Source organism: Callospermophilus lateralis, unplaced genomic scaffold, assembly GCF_048772815.1.
Source record: "Callospermophilus lateralis isolate mCalLat2 unplaced genomic scaffold, mCalLat2.hap1 Scaffold_138, whole genome shotgun sequence".
Taxonomy (NCBI): Eukaryota; Metazoa; Chordata; class Mammalia; order Rodentia; family Sciuridae; genus Callospermophilus; species Callospermophilus lateralis.
The window spans coordinates 575338-592099 of record NW_027512535.1 but is presented as its reverse complement, the minus strand read 5'-3'; the positions used below and the strand labels follow the sequence as shown (position 1 = coordinate 592099).

The 16762-nt window shown below is 39.3% G+C and overlaps 1 pseudogene; it reads left to right on the top strand.

The window, feature by feature from the left end:
- The first annotated feature begins 912 nt into the window (after positions 1–912).
- LOC143640221 (transport and Golgi organization protein 1 homolog) overlaps positions 913–16762 on the top strand; it is a 39652-nt pseudogene continuing 23802 nt past the window's right edge.

Here is a 16762-nt window from a genome sequence, read left to right as displayed (position 1 = left end):
GGTTTTGACAGTTGGTTCCCACTATGTTGTGGACTTTTTCGGACCAGGACCAGATATCTTGTCTTATGATTTTCATCCACTCCCACACCATGCTAGGGCTTTGTCCAGCGTCTGGCATGAATGGTAGCACAAAATGAAAGTTAAAAATATGCTGTTGAATTAAATGATTTTTTTCCCTTATGGATAAAGATAAGAATCTCAAGATCTTAGCCCGAAGACTACTGCCCATCTCTCTGCCCTCACTTGTCCCCACCTTAAAAAGAGCAGGCCATAGTCTCCAGCTTACACCCTCACTCACAGTTCCATTCACTTTCCCACTTTCCCCTTTCCTAATCAGAGGGATCTTGGGGTGGGGCTTCAAGGAACCTCTAGGAGTTTGAAGGGGAGGGAGCTTGAAACCATAGACTAGCTGTCACAAGTCATGGGTGGGATTTGGTAGTTCAGAAAAGGAGGTACCAGACCAGGAATGGGGGATGGTAATGATGGTGAAGTGGAGTAGGCTAGTTCAGGATGGACCAGAAATGAGAGGTTGAGGAAAGCCAGAAAGGACCAGTTGGTGGAGTGGCGGGGGATGGGTGGGTGATGAATGGAATCATGCGGAGGGTGGCTTGTGAGGGTACAGAAGCAAAGGCAGGTGATTGGACGAGAAAGAGTCCTAGTTGCCACGGCAGCGACTAGAGGAGAAGGTCTTCAGTTGAGGAGAAGGTCTCCACTAGAGAAGGACGGGGAGCTCCGGCTCCGTGTGTTCCCCAGTAGAGCCAGTGCATCGACCCCCATATATCCCTGCTGACGTGTCAACCGGGAAAGGCTGAAGCCTTCCCGGGCGCCACCCCTCCGCGCCTCGCTACCCACCGCCCCCTGAGCCCTGCAGCCTACTCCACCGCGTCACAGGCTCCCTGAGGTGACCACAACATGGCTGCGGTGCCAGGGCTGCTCTTCTGGCTGTTCGTGCTCTGTCCGACCTGGCGAGTGCTGGGCCAACCGGACCCGAGCACCGGCCGGCGCTTCTGGAAGCACAAACTCTGTGCAGACCACGTATGCAGCAGTGAGTGCGCAGGCGGGCGGGCATCCTCGGGTCTCCGCAGTGGCTCTTCGGGGCTGCATGGGGCTCCGATCCCCCCCAGTCCCCAGCCCCGTGGGCTGGGCTAGGGGGTCGCAGGATGACGGGTGGGGCGCAGGAGTGACAAGAGCCTCGGGACCCTGCGTGTCCCCTCCAGCTCTGCCGGCGCCCCGGACAGCCCGCTTGGGTTGCCGGGGGCTTCGACTCCCACTTGTTGCCAGTGTTTTATTTTTCTCTACTGACTGAGGCGGGGGTTGGGAAACAGGATTCCCCAGGGACAGCTCTCAGTTTATTCCCTTCCAGGATTTGACTAGGATCTCAGTGGGTGATGGGGTTGCGCCCTGCGCGCCTGGGGCTCCCCACACTGTAGCAGAGCACTTTTCTGCCCCCGCCACAGGGACCTGGGCCGGTGCGGTATCAGGGCAGATGCCCTCCAGGGCCCGGTGGCCCTAATCCCAGCGGCAGGTTGATGGTGGGGCTACTTGGGAAAGGCTCACTGGCCCCTTTGTCCTTTTGCTGCACTGGGGATTGGGCTGGTTTTGCCTTTTAACAGGGACTAGAGTTTAGGCTTGGAAAGAGCACCGAGTCCAGGCACACAATGTGTTCCGAGGTCTCGGCCCTGACTCTGCTTCAATCCTGTCATTTCTGTGCATAGAAGCCTCCCTTCATATTTGAGGTTGGGTAGCAGGTGGGCCAGTAATCTTTTGCTTTTGAAAGAGGCCAAGGATCTGCACCGGCCACCTGGGAACTGCAGCCTCTTCTGTGCGCAGGAAGCAGACAGAATTGCTTCCCAGTCCTGGATTGGAGGTGGGCGGTGGGGAGGATGTAGCCATTCAGATTGAGATGAAGAGGTTTGTTGCAATAACAATAATAAATACTCCAAGATTTTTATAAGCCAATTCAGTTTTAGACTCAGTCGCTAGTGTTGTTGGAACCTCTTTCCTCTATATATTTACTGGCCCAGAATACTTCTTATGGCCTCCCGCTTGGTTTCTAGTAACCTTGTAACTTGATGACCGTGTTGTCCATAAATTGTAAGCAGTACATATTTTAAAATATTCATGATAAAAAGGCCAAGAAGTTTACCATTGAGCTCTTTATGCCTAAATTGGTGTTACCAAAAACAAATTTTATAATTTGAATTGTTTGTTCCACTCCAATAAAGAAAAAAGATGTCTCCAATATATGTTAAGCAGTTCCTAGAGGTAACCCTAAGGCTGGAGTAAATAAACACTCAGAAAAGCAAAGCAGCTGCCATGATATTTCCTTTCAGTTTTGGGTGAACAAAATCAGGCTTCCAGCATGGTAGAATGTTTGCTATTCTTTGCTATCACGCGCTATCCTACGTGGGCTACCTGGACAATCTCATCACTGATGCTTCCTCAGTACTAAGACATGGTGTTGGTAAGGTTCAGTGGGGTAACATAACTTGAGAAATGGCCTGTGTCCAAACAGATGTGACCAAACACAACAGGTGGGTCTGTGTTGTGTTGTAGGAAGTAGTGAGGTGTGTATGTCAGGTGTCCTTGTGTGCCTTCCAAATAAGTGCTCCAAAAAAAATAAATAAATAAGAACTAAATAGGTGCTCCATAGTATGCATTATGTTGTCACCTAATATATTACTGATTTGTAAACCCTCTATGACCTAAGGGGGAACAAGAGAAACATTGCCATTTCCACTTGTGATGAGAATTCCCCACCTTAAAGTGTCTCTCACCTTCAACTTGGCCTCTTAATTATATATGAATTAGGATGCTGACAGTTTTGAAAATAGTCCTATTTTAGCTTCAAAATAACAAGTTACCCTCTCCAAATCTGTGTTTGTTCCTCAGACATATATTTTTATAAAACACACATTCTTGTGTATTTTACTGCTAATTGGCTTTTAGAAAAAGTGTTATTTCCATTTCTTCTTTGTGCTTTTTACATACATCTATTGTGCATTTCATCTTAAATCAGAAACTGTATTTGGTCAACCAAAAGAAAAATGTTGCTTCTACCAGTTTCTAGATCAATTGTGATTCTAGTCCTGCATTTTAAGCATGAAGGTATTGCCTGACCTTTTCTCATGGTTAAACTTGTTCCTTGTCAGATAGGATACCCACTTTTGATTTTGTTTATTAAAAAAAAATACAAATGAGGATGTTTTGAAACAATCTTAATGTTGGATATAGTCAACAATATTTGCTCAGAGAAAATATATTTCCTGGTAATTTACCCAGATCCTGAACACAGAGACAGCAACTCTGCTGCAAATGAAATTGACAGTATTTACGGCTGCATGGTAGCACTTGCAGCCACTTAAAGGTAATGTCTTTTAGCGGTTAGTTCAAGTTAATTAACCCCTTGGGGGTTCCTGGATATTCTTCCCTCTTCTCTCCCTATTACCTCTGCATGAAGCCATACTTAAACCTGTCCGTGTCTACACTTGGATTTACATATTTGCAAAATGAAGCTTTTTATGATTATGAAACAAAAAAATTGAGGCCTGCAAGAACCAAGAGTTTCACTGAAACCAGCCATGGTTGGTGGTAGCCACATTGCTTTTTATTTCTCAGCACAGAGAAAAATAGAGAAGCTTCCTTTTCCCTTGTCTAATTGCAGGGAATATTGTATTTTATAGCAATAAAATCTCTAAGAATTTTAGATACTTTGAGCAGGTGAATTAAAAGTGATTCCAGTACTGGAAAAACTTGATTTTTGTTCATAGTGGGATTCGTATTTCTTGATGGGTCAATGTGGATTGTGAAAAATCAAGTCCTAATGTTTGCTTTTCTTTTTTCAATGTTCATATACAGTGTTAATGTACCGAGGTGAAGCTCTTGAAGATTTCAGAGGCTCAGATTGTCGTTTTGTGAATTTTAAAAAAGGTGACCCTGTATATGTCTACTATAAACTGGCAGAGGTATCACCAGAACTTTGGGCCGGAAGTGTAAGTAAAAGTTTGACAGGTGTTATATTCTTACTTTTGATGCGTTTTTCAGCAGTGTAGATTTAAATGACTGATTTCTTGGGGTCTTTGTAGAGTTAACCTGACCTCTCTGCCAGGCCCTGTGCGCCTAACACGCCTTAGGCCTGGCACAGCATAGAAATTCAGTAGACTTTCTGAAACAGAACTGAACTGGTTGTGGTTGCTACCCCTCACATCAAGTTCCAGAAGGCTCTACACATTATAAAGGTTGTCATGGTGAAAACCTGACAATTCTTAGCTTTGCTGCTTCAAAAGGGAAGGATTCATGGACATTAGAGTTAATCCTGTAAATTAAGTCTGATATAGTAACTCAGGCATGCATATTTAAAGTTGATTTTTTGTGTATTTTACCTAATCATTTGTGCTGATTTTACTCTAAAAAAGCAGAATATTATGTTCATTATGTGCTTTTTTTTTTCTTTTTTGCAACTTCTGGGTCATCCATTTCCTGCTTTTCCTATAATCTATGCCTGAAGGTTCCCCCAGGGGTTCTACTTAGCCAGTTGTATGGATCTTCTGATGAAAGACATGACATTGTTTATATCATGCTTTGATATTTTAAATGGGGAGATTCACTAGGAGTGACCTCATTGAGAGATTTATGAGTATTGTCCTTTTCATTTAAAAAAATGTGATATGTGGATTGTTTACTTAAAATGGTAGCAAGGGTCTTTGATGACTGTAGGAATGTTCCATTTTAGAGACATTCCGGGTTGCATCCCTGAAAGTTCTCACCCTAAATAAAATACCACACAGCAGAAAATAAGAGTAATCCCTATGGGAAAACTAGTTTCATTTTGTTGCCATTTCTGATTCAAAATTAGGTATAAATTAGCAAAATTAGGTATAAAAATTATTTCCAGTCATGAGCCTCCATAATTCTGCATCATTTTTTTTTCATATCACAAGAAATAGGATACCACCCAGTGTGTGGTGCCTTTACGTACAAACTTTATATTTAGACAGAGTCCCAGTTGCAGTACTCCATATAAAGAACCATCTATTGTTTCTTTCAAGTATACCAAATAGGATTCGTAATCTTTAAACTTGGAACTGTTTTTCCATGTACCTAAGTGGCATTTTTCATACAGTAGTCATCTTTCTCCCCTTCTTTGAGCTTTTGGATAAATGGGCTTGATTTACATTTTCTCCTGTCACATTGTAGCCTGTTAACTATGTTCATCTCTAGGACTCTTGCCATTCTGGGTGGCAGCACTCATCCTGTCTTCCTGAGGAGCCCTGCTTTCAGCACCTGACCAGAAAGGATCTTTGCCGACTGATGAGTGTTTGGGTGGCACTTTGTTTGCATTGCTCCTGTGGCATTCATTTGTCTTCTTTGCCTTCAGTCAGGTTGTGTTTTATCTTAGCTCCCTATAAAGTGAAAAACTCAATTAGGAAAGGACCCCTGTCTAATCCATCTTCCTTTTGAATATTTCCTTTCAGGGCAGTGGCACTTAAGTACATTTGTTCTGATAGTAGCTTATGCAGAATTTGTTCTCTTGTGGCAGTTCTTTGCTCCCCACCCACAAATCAAATCAGCAGCACCTTGGCAGGGATGATGTATGGAAGCAAAATTAGGTATAAAAATTATTTCCAGTCATGAGCCTCCATAATTCTGCATCATTTTTTTTTTCATATCACAAGAAATAGGATACCACCCAGTGTGTGATTATGGAGCTTTATATAATCTATGGTCTCAGTTGACACAGATTAAGAAGAGATAAATGTGTTTCCTTTCTCCATACATCTCTGTTTTTTTTTTCCTTTTCCAAAGTTAACCTTAATAGAATTTTCATCAGAAGGGAAAAGTGTGTTTCCCCTCAGACTCGCCTCTCGTGTCATGAATGTTATACTTAGGAAATTAAAAACTCTTTAGTTTTCAAAATGATTCTTCTTTTGAGTTTTTAGTTTTCATTCTGCAATGTTGTTGGTTTTCTAGAGTCTCAGACTTTATCTGCCAGTGATGAAGCTTTTAATTGCTCCGTCTTATCTAATCTTCATGGCAGTATTCTACCACTAATACTGGATCTCAGATGGTTTCTATTTATAACAAGAACATTCATGAATGGGGATACTTTAGAGTTAGTGATAAGATGCCTTTTTTAATTTTCTTTTTTGGGCATTTGATTTGCCTATCAGTTTCCTTTAATTATTGGCAAGAATCTTCTGTTCCTTTTAGTCAGTAGTTAGTAATAAGAGTGTCTTTCTCAAGGGGAACTTTATATACCTTTTGTACGCTTTATGTAACTTCATATAATTTAGCTGTTGGTGCTGAAAATAAATGGGGTTCTTTTCTGCAGAGGATTTATTTTGGGTGAAACTGAAACTTGATATGTGGTTTAGTATCCATTATATTGTAATTTTATTTTCTCCCAAGTACTTGTAAAAGTAGATTTGGAAAAAGTTAGGAAAGCATATACTATCAATACATTTGCTATAGTGGTAATACATTTTAGAGATTTTGTATTATTTTTACTTATTAATTTTCATGACTGTTGTGTATTGGGTAAGAAAGACATAAATATTGGTTTATGAGCAATGCTACAAAATGTACAGGTAAATTCTTGCTAGAGGTTATTTGGAATTGCATTTATAACCAGCTTTGATTTATATAGTTTTAACCATATAATATACAATAATCTCCTATGCAGATCTTTTATTTACTTCAGAAGTCTTAACTTTATATGCTCTGTGTTGAGAATTAAGCTAAATGTAAAAAAGAAAACTTCAGTGGTTGGAAATGTTGTTTTAACAGTTCTGTACTTAATTTTTATTTGGAATAATAATCTCAGTGTAATTGTTATAGCAACTTTCTTTCTTGGTTATCCCATATACCTATCTATTATGTGTATATTTTCTGCCACTTCTATTGATATTTGTCTCTTTTGCACTATAGGTTGACCATATTTTTGGACATTTTCCAAAAGATTTCATCAAGGTAGTTCGTGAATATACTAAAGAAGAGCTACAAATTTCAACAGATGTAAGTTATAGATTTCTTTTTTGTTCTCAATTGTAAACTGGCTTATAAATCCATCCGTTATATTCAGTTAACTGCTTCTGAAAGTTTTATAATGTGTTTATAACATTTGTGTATCAGATTTTCATTTGAAATCAGACAAACTTTGAAAGGCATTCAAGGGTGATCATATTATAATCTGAGAGTTTTCTAATATATTAAAACAGATATTCTTGTAGAAGGCTGTTTACTCAACTATAGGGCTTTTCTCTTCTGTTTTATATGTGAAAAATAAATAATTTAATATATTTGTACTTGGCTATTAAATTTAAGAGGTAAATAATTTCATTTTACAGGCAAAAGGAGGTATTCCAACTTGAAAACTACTCATTGGATAGTTATTAGACATTTTAAGTATATTTAGGTTAAATTAATAAACTCTAACTTTTATACTAGGCTAGAAATATGTACTTACAAAGGTTTTCTTATTCTTAGTCATATATGGGATCATAGTCATGTTATAGATTTGGAAAAGGGGACCTGACCGTTTCAGGTGATGTTCAGTCTCAGATCTTTTAAGGCCCCAACTGCTTCCTTTATACAGCATTCCTGTATTGTGCTCTGACTTAAATTGATTTTGTGACTGAAAGGATTTCGTGTTCTAGAATTCTCACTTCAGCTGATTATTTTTTAGAGTTTTAAATTATGTAGTAATTGATGCCCACCAACATTAAAACATCTTTGGGCAGCTCTTTGTAGTGGCTGTAGAATATGCAAGCTGCTAGGCTAGGATAGTTCTTAGATTAGATGGGGTGAATGGATAAAGTCATCCTGTTTGTTGTTGCTGTTCCTAAAATTTCTTCATAATCTCAGGGGCCATAAAATCACTTCTGTTGCTTGTTGGACTTCATTGTTGGTAAAGAGAGTTAGTTCTTGGGATTTAAGCTGTGACAGCCGTTCACTGATTACAGAGAACTCATTTGTTTTGAACTCTGCCTTCTCATTATGTTTCCCATTACATGCATCCCTCATGGCTTAGAAATGCATGTGATGGGGAGAGGAAATCACTCATCCCTACTACATTGAACTGCCTTCCCCACCCCCAGAACCCCCGCAGAATATTATGAAGATTTAATTAGGAGATGGAAATTTTTTTAAAAATTTCCATTCACACTATGGCTTCTTTTATATGTCAATTTGCTTACTAGTGGCAAGAAGGAAGACTAGATAAATACATAGATAGTCCTGAGAGAGATCTTAGTGACTGTGTAACCCTGATGAAGAGGAAGGTGTATAACTTGTTGAATCTTATTTTCAGTTTGTTCTTGTGGTAATAATGTGAGGAGCCTCCTTAATGTCATTCTTTATTCCATCAAATGTACTTGTATCTCAGTAAGATACTTTAAAACTGATTCATCTTTCTCAATGCTGCAGGATCTTCCAGCTTCTCCTGAGCAAATGATTAAGAATTAAATTTCTGAAACATAGGTGTAGATATTAAGAGCTGGAGGATCCTATAAGTGATACCTTGCCTTTTCCTACTTATGCTCAGAGCAAATTGAGAGAGACCCAAGAGTCAGGCTGTTGGAGACCAAATTGTCACCATTTTTACTCATTATGCTTTTTAAAGAACATGACACATGTTTAAAAAAGAAAGAAAGAAAGAAAGAAAGAAAGAAAGAAAGAAAGAAAGAAAGAAAGAATAGACTTTCTAACACTGTAGTCTAGAAAAAGACAGATTTACTCAGCCATAGAAGGAGTTAGCCAATGGGGGTTGGAGGAGGGTAATCTGGTTGACCCCAAAGATTCTTTAGAACCAATCCTGAATTTGGGAGCGTGGATGAGTTTGCTTTTGTGACACTTTGTTATTGACACACTAATGTTTTCCTTTTCCTTACAGGAGACAGATTTTGTCTGTTTTGATGGTGGAAGAGATGATTTTGATAATTATAATGTAGAAGAACTTCTAGGATTTTTGGAATTGTATGATTCTGCAAATGAAGATTCTGAGAAAGCTATAGAAAAAGTGGAACAATTTCCTGAACAATTTCCAGGACGTTGAACCTGAACCTAAACCAGTAGTAGCAAACTCACAGCAAATTGAAAGTGCATTCTCAGAAAACACTATGGATCTTGAGGAACAATTTTTGGCTCAGAAGAACCATCCTCATGCAGATAGTCAAACAGATAATGCTCAGCGTGAACAAACTTCATTTGAACGCTTTGAAGAAATGCTACAAGATGAATTGAAAGTGCCAGAAAGTGAAAACAACAAAACCAGCAACAGTTCTCAGGTCTCAAATGAACAGAAGACTGATGCTTATACACTTTTGAAAAAAGAAATGACATTAGACTTGAAAACCAAATTTGGCTCTACTGCTGATGCACTTGTGTCTGATGATGAGACGACCAGACTGGTGACTTCATTAGAAGATGATTTTGATGATGAGGAATTGGATGCTGATTATTATGCATTTGATAAGGAAGAAGAGGAGAATGAGGAAAGCTTTGGGGAGCTCCCATTACTAACCTTTATAAGTGAAGAAGGCATGAAATTCCCAGTGGAGTTTGGAGTGGAGAAATATTCAATAGGTGAAGAGCAGAATTCAAATGAAGAAGATACGGTTGAGGTAACTCTGCCCCCAGGCATCAAGGATAATGATAAAAATATACTGACAATCTTGGAGGATACTTTATTTATTGGCACAGGTGGTGACGAGAAAACAGATATGATGGATTTGGGGAATTCTTATTCAGAAGAAGAAAAAGAAGATGAGGAAGCTTTAGTTCCAGATAGAAAACAGAAGAAACCACAAGCAGCAACAGATTATATTTATCCTGAAAGTGCAGAATATGGTCTTTTTGTGGAAACCTCTAAGACAGATAATGATGAAGAGCCAAAAATGGACATCGAACTTCATATTAAAGGAAAAGAGACAGCTGTTCAGGAGCCTAAGAAGCACCTGATGCAAGATGTTTCAGAATTAGAGGATGAGAAGACAGAAGGGATGATTGCATATACTTCTCCCCAAAGCAATAAGCTCAGCTCATTGCCAGCTGTTGAAAAGGGCAAGGACACATTAAAATCAGCCTTTGAAAACAAAGAGAATGACCTAAAAGAAGCAGTTATCCATATCTCAAAAGACTCAAAAGAAGTGAATGAAGAACTCTCTTCACCTGGAGAGAAGATTTTGGAAGATAGCTTAGAGAATAAATCTCTACATAAAGCTGTAGGGAGTCTGATGACCCAAGAACAGAGTAAACCACCAGAATCCTTGGGTATTGCAATATTCCTGGGAGATAATCAAAATTATGCATCCAAAGATGGAATGGAGGAGCCAGGTTCAGTAAGTACACCAACCCTGCACATAGACTCAGTGGAGCATCAACTTCAGGTAATTAAAGAGGGACTAGATCTGAAAACTGAAAATCAATCTGGATTCTCCTCTCCAGATGGAATTGGTTTGTTAAGAGAACCGGAAGAAGAGGTGCCCAGTCCCAGAAAAAATCTTTCTTGGCAACAAGAAAGAGATGAGATTGTTACAGTTAGTCATGTAAATGAGAAGATAGGGCTTTCCAAGGACGAGGGTAAAGAGCAGTCCTCGGCTGAAGAATTGACTCAGCATAAGGCAACACAGGGGACACAGGAAATTAAAGAAACAGAGCAAACTGATGAGGTAGAAGTACCGGGTCTCCATACCGAAAGGCCAGCAGCAGTAGAGGAGGATCATTATTCCCCTGAAGAGCTACTGGAGGATGAAAATGCTGTAAGTGCAAAACAGTCAAAAGAAAAACATTCTGGGATTCAGAATGTTAACCAGCATGTTCTTGAGAAAGCAATTTTAGAGACTATCAATCCTGATCTAGAAACCAAAGAAAACAAACAAGAAATGAGTATAATTTGGGAGATTTTTAAGAAAAGTGAAACCACAGCCAAAAGGCTAGACATGATGGACAAGGAACGAGGTGATATGGAAATGGGAAAGGAGGAAAGTCCTCTGGCAGATGAGGAAGCCCAGGGACTCTTTGACGGAAGTGATGAGGAAAACACTCAGACTTCAGGGATAAGTGAAGTATTTCAGGATAAAAATTCTGACGATCTTGAAAAAGACAACCCTAAGGAACATCTGAACACTTCAGGGTCTACAGAAAAGGCTACTGGAAAAGAAATCTCAAAAGAGGACCTTGAGGACATAGGGCATATCACGGACGCAGAAAGCCAGGGTCCTGCTTCTGCAGATCTTGAAGATGATATACTCCCACAGAGTCCACATATAGCCCTAAAGCCAGAGCTTAGCGATCAGGAGGAAGACTTGCCCATAATCTGCAGCTTCTTTACAGAAAAAAAGTCCTTGCAACGCTTCCTGAAGTACTTTGATGTCCAAGAACTGGAAGCCATGTTGCAGGAAATGTCATTAAAGCTGAAGTTGGCACAGCAGGAGAGCCTGCCCTATAACGTGGAAAAAGTTCTAGATAAGGTCTTCCGTGCCTCTGAGTCACACATTTTGAGCGTAGCAGAGCAAATGCTTGATAATCATGTGAATGATATTAGAGACATAGGAATAAAGGAAAGTAACATATTTGAAGAGGCTGCAGTGCTTGATGATATCCAATACTTGATCTATTTTGTGAGGTACAAGCACTCCGCAGTGGAAGAGACTGCTCCATTGATAACAGCGCCTCCTCTAGAGGAAATCTGGGCTAAAGCTGAAGGTAAATACCTGCCTGCGGCTTGAGCTGGAGAAAAGGAGTTGTTCCATCTAGGTGTTTTTGTGTATTATTGTAAAGTTCTGTTCAGTTTCCATGTGCCTAAAGGAGAAAGAAGGCTGACTCGGGAGCCCCATATGTTCCTTTATTCATTTTTTGGGCTAGAGCATGAAAGGACATTCCTTATTCTTTTTTTCCTTTAGAACAGTTGGGATTTGTTAGCATGTTCAAAGAGAAATTTTATAAAAAGCTAAAGAGAAAGATATAAATGAGAAACTAATGCACAAAAGTAGACCTGTTAACAGTACAGAATTTATGTTAAAATTATAAAAGGGCTTTATTAAACATAATTTCTTAATCATAAAATATCTGTACTAGATCATGTGGGTGTGGAGTGACTAGCATAACTTTTTTTTTTTTTTAAGAATTTAATCTCTTTTTATGTGGTGCTGAAGATCGAACCCAGTGCCTCACCTGCACTAGGCAAGTGCTCTGTCACTCAAGCCTAGCCCTAGAATAACTTTTAATGAATAGCTTGCCTGAATTCCCCTCCCCAGCATTTATCTTTTGTGGATACCATGCTATTTCCAGTCTCTTGGGGGAGAGGTCACTTATTCTGGTTTTACTCCTCTGGGTTCTAAGGTCCTTGCATTCATATTAATCAAGGATGGAACCAGGATGACAAGCCTTATAATGTAGTGCTTGACACATAGAAGCCTTTCAATTAAATATTCGTCAAACTGACAATGAGCCAATATCCTGATAAAAGCTTTCTGTTTCCTTGTTTCATATTTGATTATCTCTATCCATTGTTTTTCAAACTGAAATATTTCAACTGAGAGTATATGATAAGAATTCCAGAAGGACATAAAGCCATTGGAAAAATTTACTTCCCAAGAATGCTAATTTTACCTGATAATTTGGGGAAGAAAACAGTTGTACATTTAATCAAAGCAGATATATTTTGGATAAGAATGCAAAGTACAAGTGAATGTTCAGGGTAGAATATGAAGCTGTAAAGAGATAATCTTTGCTCTGGATCCTATTGGTCTATGTCCTGAGCTCAGGAAGGAGATAGGTTCACCATTTGGCTCCTAGGTTACTTTGAACATATTTGAAAGGCACATTAGCAAGCTAGACTTACGGAATTCCCTTCTCTATACTGGCTCGGTGAGACCAGCACACTTGTAGATGAAAGAGTTCCTGTTATTTCTGAGCAGAATAGACATTTCACATTTTTGTTCTGGACCAGAATTCTCTTCTGCACATTTATTCATGTGGGTGTATGTTTATTTGCCAAGGGAAGGTAAGTTATTGAAGCCTCTATCATAAATGTATTTGTTTATGAAATACTTTGGATTAAAGGCTTCTTTATATATTTGACTGTATAGTTCAGTCATCCTTTAAATAGGATGAAAAAAATTAACCCTCCCGTATCCTTGCCCAGTTGTTCTCATGGGCGCATGACAGGACATGGAGGGCAGTGTTGAGGTATCTGGAGCTGTGTGCTGAGGGGGAGTGCTGATCATTGGGCTTAAGTGGGGGTAGATACTGTAATCCAGCTGGCTCAATGCACTCTTCTCCCCTGTAGAGATGCAGCCACCCCATGAAGATGATTTTCCTAAAGAGAACACAAATCATCTTAATAGAAATCTTCATGAAGAGCCTCGCCTCCTGAGTCATCATTTAAATATGAACCATCCTGAAGAGCCCAGCCTCTTGAGTCAACCTGTGACTGAGGACATGGGTGTCTTAGAAGTGTCTCAGATCCCAAATACTGAGAAAGTAGACCCAGGTAAAGCTTGCCAATTTTTCTCTACAAAGTAGAGGCATTATCATAATGAAGGCTTTTAAGGATGTTTGTTGCCAAAGGTACAAAATAGAGCAGAGAGTGATATAGGTACATGTGAGTTCAAAAAAAAATCTCTTAAGTGAGAGAAAATCAAGAATAAAGATGACTAGAAATCAAAAATAGGCCAGAGACTATAACTCACCTAAAAGCAAATGTTTTGCTATGACTAGCTTGTGTAAACCATTTACAACTAAAATATTATTCTTCAAAGGCCTTATGCTCTAAAACTGTAATTTTCCACCAGACCAACAGCACCAGAAACTCTGGGGGTGGGACCCACAATCTGTGTTTAGCAGGCCTTCCAGGAAAGTCTGGCCTGGTACAAGTTAGCTTGAGAATCACTGTTCATAGTCTCATAAATTCTGTGTTTTTTCCCTTTTATTCTAAATGGAATGTAATATAGCTCAAGTCCTGTTTTGACTTGCTTCCTGGACATGGTAATTAAACTTTTTCAAATGCAGTCAATGGTCCAGATCTTTATACTATATACTTACAGGAAACAGTACAGAACTGTAATCCATTTTAGACTGACACTTATGAATACTTCATCATAGTGCACAGTATCCAGTGGGAGATGAGAAACAATTTTTCAAAAAAATCCCCAATAATGGCATCAACAGCATTCTACTTTTGTGTTGCTCACTCTCATTTTATCAGTAAATTAGATGATGACTAATTGTTTTATTTTATCCATCCAGTATGGTGCTATGAAGCCATAATTACTGTATTTTGTGTTTTTAAAGGTTCTGGTCTGTAAGCATAGCTATAGCATTATCCTGCACCAGTGCAGGGCTTAGCAGCACTGATCCTGACCCCGCCCCCATCTGCACACACAGAGTGTAGGAGAACTCATAGCAGGGGGGATTCAGTTAATTTGAGAAGGAATAACATATCAGTTCTCCCATTTTCCAGAAGACATTGCATCCATATATGAACACTACTGACTTCTGAACTGTGTTTAACTCCGTAAGGTTCTGAAAATGAATCACGCACCATTAAGATTTGTTATTTTCATGCTCCAAAACTTTCAAGATTAGGGAAAACTTGGCTTACAAAATTAAGCATGAATTATTTCCCTGGCCTTTTAGGTTCCACCACAAAATGATGTCAATCACCTTTATAGGTAAAATCTTCCCAAATGTCATTTAATGTGTCTCAGGTGCTGAGATGCTGAGCCAATGGGCAGACTTCACCAGCAGTCAAATTCATAGACCAATAGTGAATGGAGGGCCTGGGGTTTTAGCTCAGTGGTAGAGTGCTTGTCTAACATGTGAGGCACTGGGTTTGATTCTCTGCACTGCATACAAATAAATAAAATAAAGGTCCATCAAAAACTAAAAAAAAAAATTTAAAAATTAGGCAAAAGCTTAAAAAATAGTAGTGAATGGAATCCCAGGGTTGAGAAAGAACTTAGAGGCAACTGGTCCAACTTCCTTTTTTTTTTAGAGAGAGAGAGATAGGGAGAGAGAGAGAGAGTTAGTTTTAATATTTATTTTTTAGTTATCGGCAGACACAACATCTTTTTTTTTATTATGTGGTGCTGAAGATCGAACCCTGGCCACACGGCCAGACGAGCGCACTACTGCTTGAGCCACATCCCCAGCCCAACTGGTCCAACTTTTTAATAACTGCATGTTGGACTCCTAGCTGTTTAATCAAACGTACCCCAGGCTCATGTAACTCATATTGAAATTCCACCCCTACAAGCTCTCAGGTCTAACTGGAATTCTACCTCATTCATAGAGCCTCAATGCAGGTCTGTACCCAATTCCCTTTAGTCTCTCTTGGTATTACTGTGTTCTTTTTAAATAGCTGTCATCTGTCCACTCAATAAATAGTTGTTGAGTATCTCTGCCAGGTGCCAGATGCTGTGTTAAGCCTTGGCTCATTCCACCTGTAAATCTGCAAACCAAGACTCCCTCTCTTTCAGCTTTCCTAAAATTTTTACCACAGAGTTTCACCAGCACTAAATCCATGTTTGTTGAATGTGACCCTGTCTATATATCTCTGGTTTTAAAAATTTTCCATTAGTAAATATTGTTCTGATAGCAGTTGTATGGCCATGGAAGTAGTGGAGAGTAGACTGGAGTTTGTTCATTTTATAATTGAAGTGTCTGACAGCTCTAATTAGGATTTTGAAGTTTTCTTCTCTGTGTTAATTGTCTTTAGGAGAGCCACATATTCCAGGCACTGTGACTCATATATTTAGTGAAACACTCGATGAATATTGAAACTGAAAAGAGACAATTTTTATTCTGTAGCATAAAATAAAATAGCCATTTCCCCTTTCAATTTTAGAGCTACTTATAACAGAAGGTACTCCTTTTGATGATGCTGATATAGAAAACCAAATAAAGGAGACAAAGGTGGAAGAGCCAGCAGATGCCACCCTTTTGGACAATGTGCTTTCCTTGTTATATTCATTCTTGCTTTATTTCACTAAGATGGTAAGTTTGACATAGTTTCTTCAATTAGAATGTTGATTGTTTATTAGTTTTTAAGTGGCTTCTGGTGATGAAGTGAAGAACTTAAAATGTCTTTATGAAAATGACTCCTGACCCTTTGAGTAGATAGCTCCTAAAACAAAAGCCATAGGGGTGTGGCTTAATGGCTACTTAGTTTAGCATATGAGGAAGATTTGCTGTCTACCAAGGCTGGACATTTGTACACCTGTAAAATCTTGGTTCTTCCCCTCAGAACCTTTCATTCTGGCAGGGAGATAATATCATTCACTTGAAACACAGTAAGATAATGGCAGAAAGAGAGGTATTTATTTGATGGTAGAACATTATTGTCCATAAATGCATTTATTATGGTTGAAAGGGTGATCAATAAGGTCAGAAAGTAGTTGAGATGTGTTTGAAGCACAGGCAAAGGGCAAACAGGAGTGTGACATGTGGTTTGTTGTTGATTAGACAGGCTGGGGTGGAGGATGGTGGGGGAACCTGGCAGTCAGAAGAAATGTGTTCAGAGAAATGGAAACATGAAGAAAAGGATATTTGGGGAGGCCAGGAGAAGGTGAATAGTTGGTGTTGTATAAAGTGTGAAGTTGGAGGGGGATGGTCTGTTGGAGAGGCCAGCAAATCTTAAAGGAAGTCATTTGCCAAAGTAGCATTAGACCATTAATAGTGGGGATCCTTAGAAAGTTTTAAGAATGAAAGGAATTAGGTTAGATCTGTTTCTTAGAAAGAGTCACTTAAGGCTGACCTTTCT